At 34.7% G+C, this 17,904-nt stretch overlaps 1 pseudogene across 1 annotated transcript; it reads right to left on the bottom strand.

The window, feature by feature from the left end:
• Positions 1–1,674: 1,674 nt before the first annotated feature.
• LOC147944468 (protein CDI pseudogene) lies at positions 1,675–3,547 on the bottom strand (annotated as a pseudogene). Its single transcript, XR_015557570.1, has 2 exons — positions 3,198–3,547; positions 1,675–2,795 (listed from the first exon to the last, which is right to left on the bottom strand). The product of XR_015557570.1 is annotated as a protein CDI pseudogene (transcript).
• Positions 3,548–17,904: the final 14,357 nt, after the last annotated feature.

The following is a 17,904-nucleotide window of genomic DNA, read 5'->3' on the forward strand; positions in this document are numbered from 1 at the left end:
CAAGCTCAGTGACTATAAACAAGATCACCAGGGAGGAAGTCCCTAAGGTATCTCTGTCTATATTAGTCTAAGTTTTTGGTATTTTGATTTTTTTTTTGGTGTTTTTATGGCCAGGGAAGAAGGAGATTTTATTCAAAAGGAGAAACGAAGGACTGACAGCATTCTCCACCATGGCACTCGACCATGCACACGACCGAGCGCCAGTTCGGGTGCATAGTCGAGCTGCCTCCTTCTCCACCAGAAGCCTAGAATGAAGCTTCAGACACTGGATATTCATATGACAGCATGAGTGATGCTGTACATAGCTTTTTCCACAACTCATAAGGTATCAACATCACCTATTTAACTGTGTATACCATTGCATTTCATGTTTTGTTTTGTTTTGATTCTTAAATCCTCATTCAAATTTCTCTTACACAGAGACTGTGTAATTTAAGTTTGGGAGAGGGTTTGAGATGACATTTGATGTTGTTTTCTGTTTTCTTATTTCAAATTTTTAGCATTATCATGTTAGTACTTGCATTTCATTTATGACATAGGAAAACCTAAAAAATTTAAAAAATTTATAAAAATCTTTACAAAAAAAGAGTGTTCATATAGTTTGCATTGCATATTAGGATCTTGTTAGTATGTTTCATGTAGAACTGTTTCATTTATGCATTTAGGGATTTATGATGAGTTCAGCCTTGTTAACTTGTTTAAATTAGCTAGACTAGAATCAATGCCCAAGTTAATAGTACTTTGATGCTATTTGAGTGAGCTAGAAACATAAGATTGAACCAAGCCTTGAATTCTTGTATTGCATTGTGGTCTAAATTGAATCATGTTGTGATTTGATGTTATTTCCTACTTATAAGAACCTAATATTGACTTGTAATTATCTGGTTATGCATTGCTTTAAACTCATGGATACCATATACATATTTGGATCATCTTTCTCCTTTTTACCACTCTTGTTGATCCAAGTAGCTGATTTCACTTTTAAATCAGTTTCCCCTACCCCTAACCTACCCTTCTTTCAAGTCATGTTTATTCTTGTGTGTGTGAGGCTTTTTTGGGATTAAATTTGGTAGAAAGTGTTAGGTTTGAACTGAAAACCTTTTCTTCATGTGCTCTCCCTAGTGTCACTCGGTTCCCACGTATTCGCTTGATGGAAAATTTGCTAGCAGAGTATTATTCTTGTGAATGCGTTTGGAATATATAGCTATCCCACAAAGGGACCTTGGAAGTTCTTTCCCTATGACTCTATGAGAGGAAGACTTGAACCCCAGCTAGTGGTAAACGAGAACGTAATCCTCTATCAAGTCAGAGGGGACCGAGGACAAATAACCGAGGACAAATAGTCATACTAAGAAGTGTAACCTTAACCGGATGTACTTTGCTAGATATATGCTTTAACATGTCATAAATTATAACGTGGCAAATACATGATCAGATGGGGAGTGAGGATTTATGCTCATGACTAGCAGATGAGTCTTTGGTTTGGTTAGTTTGTTCATTGGCACGTACATGCACAGGTCGCATTATGAAACCCCCAATCACAATTATATGATACCCTCATACAGTTTCATAACTCATTTGACAAAGTTGAGTCTACCTTATTTCACAGCCGTTGATCAATGTTTACCTCATCCATCAATGTTTTATATATGTTGTACGATTGCTCATTACAAATAAAGTGAAAAGAACTGCTTCATAAAGTCACTTAGTCACATATCAAACAAGTTGCTTAATTTGAGAGCAATTTTACAAATAAACTACCTTTAATTAAAGGTACAACCACAAGAAACAAACGAATAGAGGGCCATATGATCTTAATACTGGTATTAGTGTTGCGAATGATTTAACGAATTCAATGAAATAAAACACCACAGCCCTCCACAAGACTAATGATCCGTGGCTCTACAGAGCCAAGCTTATATATAAAACATGTAACGAAATCTTTAAGGAAGTGCACTACTCGTGTTGGTGGTAAGTAACAACATACCTCTTCTTCTTTCTAATTCGCCTTGTCAGCTTCTTTCTTGTTCTCTTTGCTGTACTCTTCCATCTCATTGAGCCAGAGATCCGCAAACTCGCAATCCTTCCAAGAATCAAACCAAGGACCTCCTCGAGTATAATGCACCGCCTTAGGCTGCGTGGTTGGATCTTTCTCAACAACCCTATTGTGACCCTCAAGGAAGTTCCACACAAACGGGATAGAGCCAATATCTTCATCCTCAAGCCACTGGAACCTATGGAGGAAAGCACCAGTCTGAGTGTTGACAGTCTCAGGGTTCAAGGTCTTGTTCTTAGGATGACCACAGTTGTAAAGCACCATAGAAGACCAGTTCTTCCTCGGGTACACGGTCTGAACCGCACCATCCATCTTAGTAGTCTCTTTAGGAGTGTAATCATGTTGAACACACATGATGGCGTATTTATCATCGATCAAATCAGTAATTTGCTTGATATCAGCAAGGTAGAGGAAATCGCAATCGACGAACATAGCCCAACCATCGTAACCGGACAAATGAGGAGTCAAGAAACGAGAGAAAGAGAACTCAGTGCTCTCCAACTGACCTCTTTCCCTCCAATACAAACCTTTCGTTCGAAGATCTGATTGAACAATCGGAATGATCTCTACAGGGATTGAAGATCTCTTGGTGATTGAATGACGACAGACTTGGTAAGCAAGATCTTCGCGTGGATCGTAACCAACAAAGATCCTGAAAGGTTTTTTCACAGAGAAGCCATTGTTGCAGGTCTCAGATTTGACATCGCCGTTGGTAATTGTCATCGTTGTACACTCGGATCTGTCTCGTTGAAAAAAAAAATTAAAGATCTCTATCATTCACATTACTACTAAGCTTTTTTTTTATATATTATAATAAGAATGAAGCAGCAACCATGGATTCAAGTATAATCGTACAAAAATTGTAGCAACCACGAATTTTCCCAGGAAAATTGAGAAAAATCGTATAAAAATGCAGCAGATAAGTGAAATCGAGTAGTAAGAAACAAAAATTGAAGCATCTTCCAAGCCATTAATTCCAGGAAATTGAGAAAGTTAGAGATCTCTCTATCATTCTTATTTACGCAAAGCAAAATTATGAGAAAAATTGGAGAATCGTGATGAAGCAAGATCATATCAAAAATGCGAATCAAGTAGTTAGAGACGGAGAGATTGAGGCATGGAATTCCAGGAGAGAGCGTACCTTGTTGGAGAGAATGAGGAAAAAAAAAAACCACCGACAGAAATGGAGATTTGTTTTGTGGACTTGAAATGTTGAAAAAGAAGAAAAAGATTTTTACATTTAGAGCGAGAATGGAGGAGAGGAGAGTGATTTACTCTCTTAATTTTAGAAATTAACTATTTCTTAAATAGTGCACAAAAAAAAAAAAAAAAAAAAACTATTTCTTAAATAAAGAGAGGCTCGAGTTGACTCGCGTGTTGACTCATCCGTCGGCGTGAGTTTTATGCGTTTCTTCTTTCCTTTCCCATGTGCTTGGGCCTCGCCTACACGCTACGCTCTCTTTCTTTCTTTCTTTCTTTCTTTTCGTGGATATAAATTCATAACGTAAATATGCATCATAAATGGATTGTTGATTGTTGTGAGTTATTTTCTCAATCAAAAATGGATCATATAAAGATGATCATTTGGGTGCATCTTGAATCGCCGCGAGAGAGAGCAAAATCCCTAAAATCACCGCGAGAGAGAGAGTCGCCGTCAACTTTGATCCGCCTCTCCGGTTGCCCTTCCGGCACTGGAGAGGGCTCCTTCCCGAGTAGTTTTCTTCTCTTTGTAATTCCTTTTCAGTCTTCCACTTCTTGCTCTGTTGTCGCCGTCGGTTGGGTGCATCTCGAAGGTGGTGGATCCGGCGATTCCTCGGTGTGTGAAGCGAAGATCCGTTGGGTGGAGGTCGCCGGTGAAGGCTCTGATGCAGATGTTGGAGAAGCGTCGATTCTTGGCCATGTCTGGTGGATCTGTGGCGATTCCGTTTTTGGTGTTGTCACTGGCGGTTTGTGGCGAGAACGGTGGTTTGTGGGCTTCGGAGAGCAGTGAGGGCTGAAGCTTTCTTCGACGAGCTTCAGTGGTGGGGTTTCGGTTCTTCTTCAAACCTTACCTCTCATATCAGCCATGGCGGTGTCCTGCAGCAAGGGGTGGTGGCGTTTTTGTTTTTTTTTTTCAGTCTGGCCAAGGTGGTGAATGCCTCGTAACTGAACGGAAGTGATGTTGTCACTTTGAACTTGCATTGTGAGGTGATGATATGCTAATATGTGCTTCAATTTCTAATTTTTATGATTAGCATTATGGTTATGTATAGTTAGTTCGGAGAACAATCTATTTTGCCGGTTATTATAGCTTCATTACTCTTGGTCGGGTCAGTCGGATGTAGTGTCCGTTTTAGGTTTAAGACCGGAGCAGGGAAAGCCTGAGAGACCAAGCTTCTCTGATATTGCGCCTCTGGGTGTTGAAGCAATTGAGACAAGTTCTACACGTCGATCATGACGATCTCATAGCTGGTTTTTGAGCTGTTTTCAGTAGTAGCTTAGGCCTCCTCTGTGTTAGTATTTGTTTTCGTGTCATTGGGTCAATTTAGGTGGTTTAAGAGATGATTTCACTCTGAGTCGTGGGAGTGTTATCTATCTCATTGTGGTTAAAAAAATGCAATGGTTCTCGATTGGGTAGCGTTGGATCCGCCTAGTGTTCCAGGGTTGTACTTGATCAACCATTGCATTTGTTTTGGTCCAAGTCTATAAAGGTGAATGCAATGTACCTTTGATTTGGTTGTAACTTTTTTTTTTTGGCTCAACATCAACTTTCCATTAACCAAATGATACAACCAAATCAAAGACACATTACATTCGCCCCAATAGACTTGGACCACAAAACAAATGCAATAGTTGATCAAGTACAACCCTGGAACACCAGATGGAACCAACACTACCTAATCGATGAGCATTGCATTTTTTAACAACAACGAGATAGATAACACACCACAACTCGGAGTGAAATCATCTCTTAAACCACCTAAACTGACCCAATGACATGAAAACAGATACTAACACAGAGAAGACCTAAACCAATACTGAAAGCAAATTAAATCCCAGTTATGAGATCCTCATGATCGGCGTGAAGAACTTGTCTCAATAACTTCAACACCCAGAAGGCGCATTATCAGAAAAGTTTGGTTTCTCCAGCTTTCACTGTTCCGGTCTTAAACCTAAAACGGACAATACATCCGACTGACCAGACCAAGAGTCATGAAGCTTTAATAACCGACGAAATAGATTGTTCTCCAAACTAACTATACAAACCAGAATGCTAATCATCTAAATATTAGAAATTGGAGCACAAATTAGCATTACCATCACCTCACAGTGCAAGTTCAAAGAGGCATCATCACTCCCGTCAAGTTACGAGACATACATCACCTTGGTCAGACTGAAAAACAAAAACAAACCACTCCTTGCTGTCGGACACCGCCGTGGCTGGACTGGAGCACAGACTAACCCAGACCCGACCACTGAAGCTTGTCGAAGCAAAGCTTCACCCTCACTGCTTTCCGATGCCCACAAACCGCCAATGACAAAACGGCAAACGAAGTCGCCACCCCAAAATCACCAGATCTGGCCCAAAATCGACGCTGTCCTCCAACATCTGCACCAGGGCCTTCACCAACAACCTCCACCCGACGGATCTTCGCTTCACGCGCCGAGGAATCACTGGAACCACCCAAACGACGGCGAGAATATAACAAGGAGCGGGAAGACGGAAATGGATCTACAAAGAGGAAGAAAAACTAAGAAGGGCAAAGCCCTTTCCAGCGCCGGAAGGGCAACCAAAGAGGCGGATCAAAAAACTGACGGCGGCTTTCTCTCTCTCTCTCGCAGCGACTCTCTCTAGTTTTTTTTTAGAATTGGGATGTTGATGTTGTAACTTTGTTTTGGTTGTAACTTTGTTTTGGTAAATGAAAAGATGATGTTGAGCCAAAAAAAAAAAAAAAAAAGATGATCATTTGTAGTTTTGCTTTTCATGTAGTGAAAACATGACAAATTTAGTTGAAGTTTCAGTTTGGGAAAACGGTCAATTCCCCTATAAACTATGTTACTTTATCGCAAGTATAAATGAAACTTTCATCTGTGCTTATTCCCCCATTAACTACGACAAAATTTGAATATCCTACATAAACTATAAAAATTCGGTTAAAAACCACAAATCGTGAGACGGCATTACTGTGCCGTTAACATATGATGACTAGGATGCTGACTAGCTACAAAACGACGTTGTTTTCAATTTTACATATTTAAAAAAACACATTTTATTTAAAAATAGCAAAACCAGGAATTGAATCCTAAAACTCTTCTATGATGAGATAGTGTCTTACACCAACTTAGCTACTGTGTTATTTATTGTAGATACAAACGGAGATATGTATATAAACCTTTTGATAAACTAAGAAATATAAACCCTAATTTTTTTCTTCTTCTCCTTCACTCATTCATTCTGCTGCGTCTCCATCCCTAACTGCAGAGATTGATTTTACCTGTGTCTCCAATTCAATTTCAATCTCAACTTTATGTTGATTTCCCTTTCCCTTTCCCTTTAACAAAATCAAGTTGAGCTATTAAAGATCGATCTGGAAACATTATTTAAAGCAAATTCGATCTAATCCACCGAAGAAATCCCAATTTTGAAATTCATAAAGAATGATTAAGAAGCCACGATCAATCACATGTTATCGGAAAAGAGGAAGCAAAAACAGAGAAAAGGGTTTCGTTTTCTTAGTTACTTTTCTTAATTTGTGCGTCTGTTCTGTATATATATCTATATATCCGGTAGAATGAGAAACGAATATCACAGTGGTCCAGCTGGTTTTGATTCGCTCGGAAGTATCGGAGGTCATGTGTTCAAGTGTTGATTTTGTAGTATTTAACCTCATATTTTTATTTTTTTTCCCTTTCAAAAAACAAAACAACATCGTTCAATAATTCTACGTGGCATCCTAGTCATCATTTGTTAACGGCACACTAACACCATCTCACGATTTGTAGTTTCTAACCGAATTTGCATAGTTTATGCAGGATATTCAAATTTTATCGTAATTAATGGGAGAATAAGCACAAATGAAAGTTTTGTGTATGCATGCGATAAAGTAACATAGTTTATGAGGAAATTGACCGTTTTCTACACAATCTTTATTTAGGGTGATTTTTTTCTACATATCACAACTGTTAATAAATAATTTTTATTTCGTATTTTATTTATATTTTAATAAATATGTCTTAATTATTATTCAACAAAAGTTTTATTGGAAGGGTATATATCTGGACAAATTGTTAGACAAAAGTGTTCGAATCGAATTTTTGAAACACTTTGACTTGGATTTTACATGGATTAAATATAAATATCGGTTGGACCATTTCAAAAGACAATATAATATTTACAAACGAATCATACAAAAGGTTATAGAAATAGATTTTATTGAATTTGGAGAACTCGACATGTCAGCAAATTGCTGGAATGAACTACAATAAAAATAAGTTATTTTAAATTTTTTTATAAAATGATCTTAAATTTTTTGTTAGTCTCTTTTTTCTTTTGTTTGTTACTTAATCGTTAATACTAATATATTTTGTTAATCATTATATTTACTAGGTGTTATCTCACGCTACGTATGAGTTTTTACATAATCGCTATTCTATTTTGGAAAAATAATATAAATTAACATATTATTATTATTTTGTTTTTTTGGTGTACATCAAAATTTAAAGACTACGTAGTATGAATTTAAATAAAGTAAAAAAATCAAATTTTTTTTTTAATAATATATTTAGTACAATTAAGTCATATTGTATCTTATATGTCATATGCCATATATATTTGTAGTTGTAGTCATATTTGAAAATCATTATGATATATATTCTCATGAAATTTATTTTGTGGTGTTAGTTATACATATTATTTATTTATTTATGGTGATAGCTTAAAGACATTTAAAATATTTTAATTAAGAAAAAATCAAAATAATAAACAGTAGGTTTGCAGTGTCTCATACATATATAACTAAGTGAGTCTAACCATAGACTATTAGACTAATACATTTTCCATAAAAATAAAATAAAAAAACTGCAACTACTTTATTAGGTTATTATCTTAAAGTCTTTAATTGTGTCTAGACTTTGATTTATATGAAATTATAATGTTTCATATAAAAAAAAGTAATTAAACTATATATCATATATTCAATGTATATCATATTCAAATAAACCGAAACTTTTATGGAGTTAAGATATCATTGGTTAAATCAAGGAAAAGTAATGATATTGTAGAATTTATAAAATTATAGGAGATTTGAAATATGAGGCCATGAGGGTTATAATGAAATATGTGTCTTTATTTTAATAGATAATACAAAAATTGATGTATCAAAAGTAACTATTTGAAAGTTACAGAAGTGCAATGAAGTGCATACTAATACAATTTTTAACACGTTCTGTTATATTAAATTAAATTCATTGAGAACACTACTATGCTATTATTATGGGAGTTAAAAACAAACTTTTATACTTTTCCAACTCCTAAAATTAAAACCCATTTAATTTAAAAGTGAGCGTTGGTGGATCCATAATTTGATTCAAAAGTATAATATATTACACATTGATGTTTTAAAGGAATAGAAACATCTAATTCTCAAATAAACTTGATTTTTTTTGTTAAAACCAACATATGTGAATTTAAATTTAACTATAGAAATTTAGATAATAAATATGAATAGATTAGAAAGGCAAGAAATATAAAAGAAATATTTTATTTTTATATAAATAAAATAAAAATTGAAAACAATGTTAAATATATATAATACTTTTTAAATTAAAATATAGAATCAAACTCTTACAACATATATGAGATATAACAACATTTGATATTGGTGGGAGAGGAGGAGAGAATTATTACTTATAAAATGATAATCCAAATTAGATAATAGAGGTGAATCTTTAAAAATAGAACAATGTAAAATATATATCATATAGTCTCTAAAATTAAAATTTAGCATTAAAAATTTACAATAATATTTCATTTATTTTCTTGTAACCTATACAACAAAAATAAGAAATCAAAAAAAAAAATGATTTGAGGTATTGTGAAAGAGAATGAGAGAAGTAGAAGAGAATGAGAGAATGTGAAAATGAAAAAGTAAAAGAATGCCAATATGAGAATATGAGAGAATGAAAGAATACTTATTTATATGATAAAATTGATGGAAGTTACATTTAGAATTATGGAGTTATAATAATAATTTATTGTGTTTGAATAAAATTAAGTGGTGGAATATGATTAATGCATAATTCATTTTATTTTCAGTTATAATTTTATTTTAATGTGTGAATTAAATGTATTGTGTTAATTGGATCTTAAATATTGTTTAATTGATTTAAATGAGTTTTAATGTGTGAGTTAAATATTGTGTTAAAACAATTAAACAATTAAAAAGCAAAAAAAAAAAAAATAGGAAACATTAAATTAAAATCAACCAATAAGGAAAAAAAAAATAGGAAACATTAAATGAAAATCAACCAATAAGGAGAGACCAAAACCTTACTTTTATGTATATGATGATTTTGTTTAAGTGTCCGAGAAACATCCAATTTGCTTAATCATCATCAAAATATCCTTTACTTGATTGTTTATATGTCCGAGCCATGGAATGACAACCTTGTGCTGGACCAATTTATTGCCTTGTTAGCCATCAAATCCTGTTCAACAAGTAGTGGAATATGATGAAGAAGTGGCACCAGTTGAACCGATTAGGAAATCAACATCACATGGGAAAGGTAAATCCATAGATTCTAGCAAAAAAAAGGTAATCTAGACAAGTGATCTTCTCACCACCGTCATTGAAGATCAAGGAAAATTCTTGAAGCGTGGTCGAGAGTCATTTGAAACTTTAAATCAATTTAGTAATGTGATATGTATGCAAGAATTGGTCAAGAGAATTAAGTTAGACCATGATAATGAGATGTATTAAGTTACAATTGACTACCTTGCATCATATGAAAGTGGTTGTTACATCTTCATGTCATTACCAAATTATGATTTATGTTCTTTTTCCTTTTTTTTTTTGGATAGGAAGTAACTATTTGGTAATACCAAAATTTGCTTAAAGTAATTGCATTGTTGATTGAATGTTATAAAACTCTTTTCGATGATTGTGTATGAAATAACTCGACCTATTTGTTTTCTCTTTGTATTAATTTAAGATGAGAAATATCCTAGGATACCACTATATTAGGTTTTTTTTTTCAAAATTAGCACACACACTTCAAGTATTCCAAATCTAGCATTTGCGAATATTAAGTATTTAAATTAAATAACAAAATTTATTATTTAAAAGAACAAAAATCAAACTCATGATCTCTTTTAGCTTTCTCCGGTAAAGATTTTGATGAATCTTCCAATCTGAGATATTCATTTCTGATCTCAGATTTTTCAACTAAGTGCTAAACCGATTGACATAAGCTTCAGTCAAGTGATTTAGTCAAAGATTCATTGAGTCAATAACCAATCAGATTCAAATTCGTAAAAAGACAGGACGGTTTGGTGTTGTTAGCTCAGTCTTCTACTCCTATGGGGAGATCGAGATCTCAAGGAACTTCGTCGCATTTAGTTGATGAGAAGTCGCTTTCCAACGGAGATCTCTACATCAAAAGCTTCTCTGACAGGTTTCCACACGGATTCAGCATGTATTCTATGAAAAGATGAGTGCATGTATGAAGGTGATTGGAAATGAGGCAAAGCTTCAAGGAAAGGCAAATTCTCGTGGCCTAGTGGAACTACTTACAAAGGTGAATTCAAATATGGGAGAATGGAAGGATTTAGGACTTTTACTAGAGCTGATGGAGTCAAATGGAGATTTCTATGAAGGTACTTTGAGACGGAATCTGCAAAATGGTAGAGGTCAACATGTTTGGGAAAATGGTAACCAGTATACTAGAGAATGGTGTAGCAGTGTGATTTCCGGGAAAAACGGCTTTTTCATACCTAGAAAATTCCAATATGTTCGATTCATACATTAGACTATTGGGTATGCGAAAACATACATTGACTTTTAAAATATTTAAATTACATATCTGGAATTACGATTTTGTGTTTAATTATACAAAAACGTGGTTAATTAGTAACTCTGTTAATTTTGCCGTTAGGCCAATCTGACGTGGAATCCACGTGTGAAGAAAAAACCAAAACGATGTCGTTTTAGTCGTTCAAACAAAATAAAAACAATTTTAGAAGCGTGGTCTCGAACAAGAGAATAATGACAATTAGAAGAACTACTTAACCACTAGGACAATAACAACTTTTACATGTTGACAAACAAAACAACTAATAACGATCTTTATGTTTTAATGAACAAAGAATTATTATATCTTGTGTCTTCTTCCTTTTCAATCGATTGAGATCCAGTTTTTTTTTTTTTTTTTTTTTTCTCTTTTTACTCTTGAGTTTTCCCAGATCTTCGTGGAGGACCTGAGTTATCGATGGAGCAGCGCTTGGCTTCTCTGCCGTGGTTACTAGTTGTGGTTATTTGCGAATAAGATCTGTGGGTATTTGAGAATTTGTTTTCTTATGAAATCTGAAAATTAAATTGGAAACAAAAACAAGCTTGACCATATAGATTTAGTAGCCCTAATTCATTTTCACCTTCCGTCTCTATCTTCATTTTGGTAGTTCTCAGTGCAGCCACCTCTGAAAAATAATGTGAGAAAAGGTCGGCCATGGAGAAATAGGAAAAGGAGAAGAAGAAGAAACACAAATTACGATATATTAAAGTTTTGTTTACTAAAAGGCAATAAATGGTTAATGTCATAGCGGTTAAGAATCTTGTTAGATATTGAGCGAATGCAGGTTCGAGTCCATGGTATTACATTTTTTTATTATTTTGTTCGAACAACTAAAACGACGTCGTTTTGGTATTTTGTCACACGTGGATTCCACGTCATATTGGTCTAATGGTGAAATTAACAGAGTTACTAATTAACCACGTTTTTGTATAATTAAACATAAAATCGTAAATTCAGGTATGTAATTCAAATATTTTAAGAGTCAATGTATGTTTTCGCATACCCAATAGTCCGATGTATGAATTGAACATACTGAAATTGTCCAGGTATGGAAAAGCCGTTTTTCCGTGATTTCCGCGAATGGTTTAATTGTTTGGCCTAATGGGAATAGATACAGAGCTGCAGGAGAATGGGATTTCTAAAGGAAGTGGTGTGTTTACTTGGAGTGATGGGACTTCTTGTGTTGGTGCTTGGTTTAGAGTAATATCATGAGGAGTTTCTTTAATGGTGTTGACAAAACTTTTGAAATCTCTCTGATCATAACTTGTAGTTGTTTTAGAGAAACAAGTGATTGTGAATAACAATTGTCATAACGAATGTCCTTTAATGATAACTTGTTGTGTTTCTAAGTTCAAGCAATGTAAATTTTTTTGATGAATCACATATCTAAATCGTAGCTATGTGTTGTACAAAGTTAGCAGATATCAACACTAAAGCTTTTATATACCAAGTGTTAGATATAATGTCATTGAGAACAAAGAAGTTGGTAAAGAGTAAGAAAGTTCATCGTTTTCATCGATTTTAATGTTTTTGTCTTCTTTGGCTTGTACTTTCTCGGTTATGGAGTGGGCTAGTAGTGTTGACGAGGCATAGTACAGTAGGAGGGGATCTTTGGTTCTAGTCATCATAATATTTGGGATTTCTGAATATTTAGAAAAATCTTCCTAAATTTCAAGTGTGTCTTCCTAAATCAGCCTTTTGTAAATACTCAGCCAACTTAGGATTTGCAGCTTGAATCTGTATGAATGTTTTAGCAAACTCTTCACGAGTATAAGCGATGGCTGCAGATTCAATAAGTGGTAAATATGATTGACCCTTGAAACTTACTATTATGTTGTTTCCAAGGTGGTATTTGTAGATTCCATGATGAGTTGCTGGATACAACTCTGTAAGTGCTTTTGCAATGCACGATGCATGATCAAAGACAAACACCAAATCTGGTGCATCAGGTATGATACTACGAAGACACCTAAAAACCAATTCCAAGATTTATCATTTTCTAAATCAACAATAGCAAAGCCTATCGGGTATATGTGATGATCTCAATCTTGTGTTGTAGCTACTAATAAAGTTCCCTTGAATTTCCCCTTCAAGAAGGTACCATCTACTACAATCACTCTTCTCAGCAAAGCAAAATCTCTTATCGATGGGCCGAATGCAATAAACACATATTTGAATTTAGTACCAGAATCCATCTCAAGATAAACAACTGATCCTAGATTTCTTTCCTTAGCCATGAACAACCATTTTGCTATGTTGTGGTAACTGACCTCAGGAGTACCTCTAACCAAAATCTAAGCTGCCTCTTTTGCTCTCCAAACTTTTTTGTATTTTATATGAACACCATGATCTAATATAACTCTCTCAATTATCTGTTTTGGCTTGAGTCCAGCCTTCTTTTCTGCAAAATGACTATAGATAAAAGAACCAAGCAGTTTGGCCGTGGCTTGCATATGGTTCTAATTCATGTATGTTGTATCACAATTGTATTCGCCCATATACTTAATCACTACAAAGAAATCAGATGACTTGAGCCTCGTTGCACATATCTTCCAGTCACAACTAGGATCAACACATCCCAATATCAATCTCATTCTTTCTGACAACAAATATCTGAAGTCAAGTGCAAACAGCCGCATCTTCATCATCAATTCAGCTTTGTTTTTGAAATATTTCCCAAGTATATAATCAATTGCTTGAGTGTGATGTGAAAAACCTATAGAAATACTATCATAAATCATATTTTCATCAGTTGAATAGGTATCAGTATGTGATTCATAAACTGTGGCGCCACTTCCACTTGGTTCATGAAACTTCTAAAAACAAAATCACATATAAAATGTAACAATTAGGGAATGCCTTCATATCTGATAAAGTCTTTAGGATGAATTTCCCGACATACATATATTAGACTTCATTTCAACATATCCTTCTTAATCATTTCAGTTCATTTCTTTCTCCTATGCCCGTCATTTCATTTCTACTCGACCAGACAATATCCTTCTAAATTAATAACATTAAGAGCCTTAGCACTAAATGCACAAAGAAAGATTCTAACTATATATATGACTCTATTATCTATACTCACAGCAAACACCTATTACAAAAAGCACTTGTGTATTCTATGATTTGTAAGACATTGTTTTTTGAGTAAAAAAATAGAGACTACTTTACCTTGGTTAGATCTCGAACTGATGCAACGGATATATCACTATTCGCAAACTGTAAACCTTGAATGCATTGGTTGTTATCTTAAGTATCTGACTGAATATTACTTTCAAGATTCCCAGAATCAATAGGCAGCTACATAAAAAAAATGAAACATCAAATATGGGAAAGACATACTAATGCAATAAGAAAACTACAGTGTATTCACTCACTGTTACACATAAACGATTCAACTCAAGATCATCTTGAAACTTCCTGATAAACGTATTGAAACAAGCTTTTTGTTTATGTGGGTGATGAATGAATGATGATGAATGTATGCAATGGTGAGATGTGAATGGATAGATGGATGGGTGTTTCAATTCCCCTTATGCTGTTGCAGTATAAGAGGTATCAATCCTAAATGAGTGTTTGTGAACAATTAAGATATGTATATGAATCTAAGTTAAGCCAAATGCAAAGATTGTTTGTCACTAACAATCCTAAGATGAAAATGTAAAGATGTAGAAAGTAAAACTACAAGAACTAAGAACTAAATGTGAATGGAACAGAATGATTATGACTATATGAAGCTAGAACAGAAATAGAAACTACTATGATGAACTAATGCAAGACAACAATGAACAGGACAATGAGTAAATGAAATAGAAATGCAAATAGGAATGAAACAGAACAATCAAAAATCATAAACAAGAGTTCTGGGGATGAACTCGAGCAAGCACTCGACCGAGTGTAGGTCGAGTACAGGGTCAAGCTGGATAAATCCGGGAAACAGAGCAACACAATAAAAACAGAGCAATGCAAATACGAATCAAACAACAAGCAAGCAACAGGATTAAGACTTAAAAATCAATAAACAAAGAAGGCCTTGAGGAGGGATTCATGGGCTGAACTAATCGTTGTGGTTATCTAACTTGGTCAACAAATCTCAAGCAAACTTTGAACTAATCTCTAGACATATAAATCTAAGACAAGTTTCTTCCACTCTCATGGCAAGAAACAATCAAACCTATGCTATTCTAGACTTGTTCTCACACAGTAAAGAATCTACACAAGCAGGCATTAAGCAATACATCTCAAACCAAACAAGACCTCTAATCTCTTAGCAAGCCTAATGGTAAGCTCTAGATCTAACCTTATCTATGCTCCTTAAACATTGGTGTGATGCTAAGATGCTTGAAATCAAACCCTAGCCTCTCAGTTCAGGATCAACATTAAGAACATCTAGCCTAGTAGAGATCTACAACAATCAAGCTTGACCAAATCACACAAACCACAAGATCAATCCAGCCTAATCCATCCTCAAGATCCTAAAGAACTACTCACAAGAACACATGATGAACAAAGTCAAAAACCCAGAAAATATTGAAACTTGCATCAAATGAAAGATAACACAGAGATCTACAATATTGATGAAGAAATAAAACTCGAAATCTTTATATCTTGAAAGTTATGAAACCAACAAAATACAAGAATCTAGTCTTTTCTCTCTAAAACAAGTACAAAATCTAAGGAGAATAAAAAGTGCAAAAAGAATAATTCCCAAAAGGGTAAAAACTAGGTTTAGAGAATATCTCAAAGCTGGACTCTTTTGGTGGCTGCAGGTACAAGGCTTTATATAGGAGAGGGGGTGGAAGCCCTAAAAATACTAAAAGACAAAATAGTCAACGGCTCGGTCAACTTGACTTGTGCTCGGTTGAGTGGCAGGTCGAGCTGGCTTCTCTCGTGCATTCTCCACTCGGTCGAGTCCTCCTCAGCACACGGTCGAGTGTCAGGTCGAGTGTGCGGTCGAGTTGGACTATGGACCTTGTTGTTTCAGCCTTAACTCTCTTGCTTTTCCTTCATGGTTGCTTCACTTCTCCTCAGCATTGCTTCCAAGATCCTTAAGCTCCAAAATCACCTGAATATGCATGAAAAGATGCAAATGCAATGCATCTAAACTATAATGCATGATTAGTGCTAAAGCTACACAATAATGGCCTAAATGGATAGCAAAAAATGCAAAAGATGTGGATAAACTAAGGGAAAACAAGGTAAAATATATGAACATCAACACCCCCAAACTTAGTCTTTGCTTGCCCTCAAGCAAATAATCAAGACATAAGAAGGTAAGTGAAGTTTGAAAGTGGGATCTCAGCTCCTAAAGCTTGCGAATAGACCATCTAGAATCAATGTCCAAGTTACTAATACTATGATGCAAGTTGAATGAGCTGTACTTAAAGACTTTAGACAAGCATATCACAACCTTTACTGATTTGAGCTTTAGATGTCCACATGCATTCAAATCAACCATTTCCTTTAACATTCATTAATCAAGAACATGAATCAATTCTATGCAATGCTTAAACTCATTTGGCTTGGAGATAAAGGTTTTGAGACAATGATGGTCTCTTTTTAGAGTGGGGCTTGTTAATATCAAGGTTCTCTCATGAAAATGGATTGAGCTTTAGAAGAATGCTAAAAGTAAGAACACTTAGACACATACAAGAACAAAACCTTGTCTACCCCAAAGGTTACCCAAAGTGTTTATCCTAGCAATCTAAACCCAAATGATCCTAGTGCTACCATTTACTTCTTCTTTTCTCTTTCACCCTTTTCTCTTTTTGGTTTTCAAGTCTTAGGAGAGGTTTCATATTTGATCTATCTAGTCGGATGGGGGATTCTTACTTATTTGCTATGGTTCTCTTTTCTTCTTATTCTTAAGACATATAAGCTTTTTGCTAGACTTTCCTTTTCTTTCTTTTTCTTTCTTAAGCTAGAACCATTTTCAACAATACTTTACTTCCCATCCTTTCACTAGACTTTGTTTAAACACAATCTCCTCTTAAAGACTCTACCCCTTGTTCTCTTTCTCTTTTTCTTTCTTTTCTTTTCTTTTCATAACAGCCAAGTCCCAAACCCAACAAGTGAACCACCTAGTCCTATCTAGTTTGAAAAATGCAAACTAGAACTACACAAGGTCTTACTCTTGTCAGTTCAAACCTAACACTTTCTACCAAGCTCAATCCCAAAAATAGGCCTCACACACACAAGAATAAACATGGCTTGAAAGAAGGGTTGGTTAAGGGTAGGGGAACTGATTCTTAATGAGGAAATCAGCTACTTGGATCAACAAGAGTGGTAAAAAGGAGAAAGATGATCCAAGTATGTATATGGTATCCATGACTTTAAAGCAATGCACACATTGATAATTATAAGTCAATATTAGGCTCTTATAAGTAGAAAATGGTTTCAAATCACAACATGCTTCAATATAGACCAAATGCAATGCAAGAATTCAAGGCTTGGTTCAATCTTATGCTTCCAACTACTCAACTAGCATCAAAGTACTATTAACTTGGGCATTGATCCTAGTCTAGTGAATTAAGCAAGCTAACAAGGAAATACTCATCATAGATCCCTAATGAATATATTATACAATCCTACATGAAACATGCTAAACAAGATCCTAATATGCAATGCAAACTACATGAACACTCTTTTTTTTATAAAGATTTTTTCAAAATTTTTCAAATTTTTAGGGTTTTTCTATGCCTTAGATGCTATGCAAATACTAATATGAAGATGCTAAAAATTTGAAATAAGAACACAAAACACAACATCAAATGCTATCTCAAACCCTCACCCAAACT

The sequence above is a fragment of the Camelina sativa genome, chromosome 5 (genome assembly GCF_030686135.1).
Source record: "Camelina sativa cultivar CO46 ecotype springtype chromosome 5, ASM3068613v1".
Taxonomy (NCBI): Eukaryota; Viridiplantae; Streptophyta; class Magnoliopsida; order Brassicales; family Brassicaceae; genus Camelina; species Camelina sativa.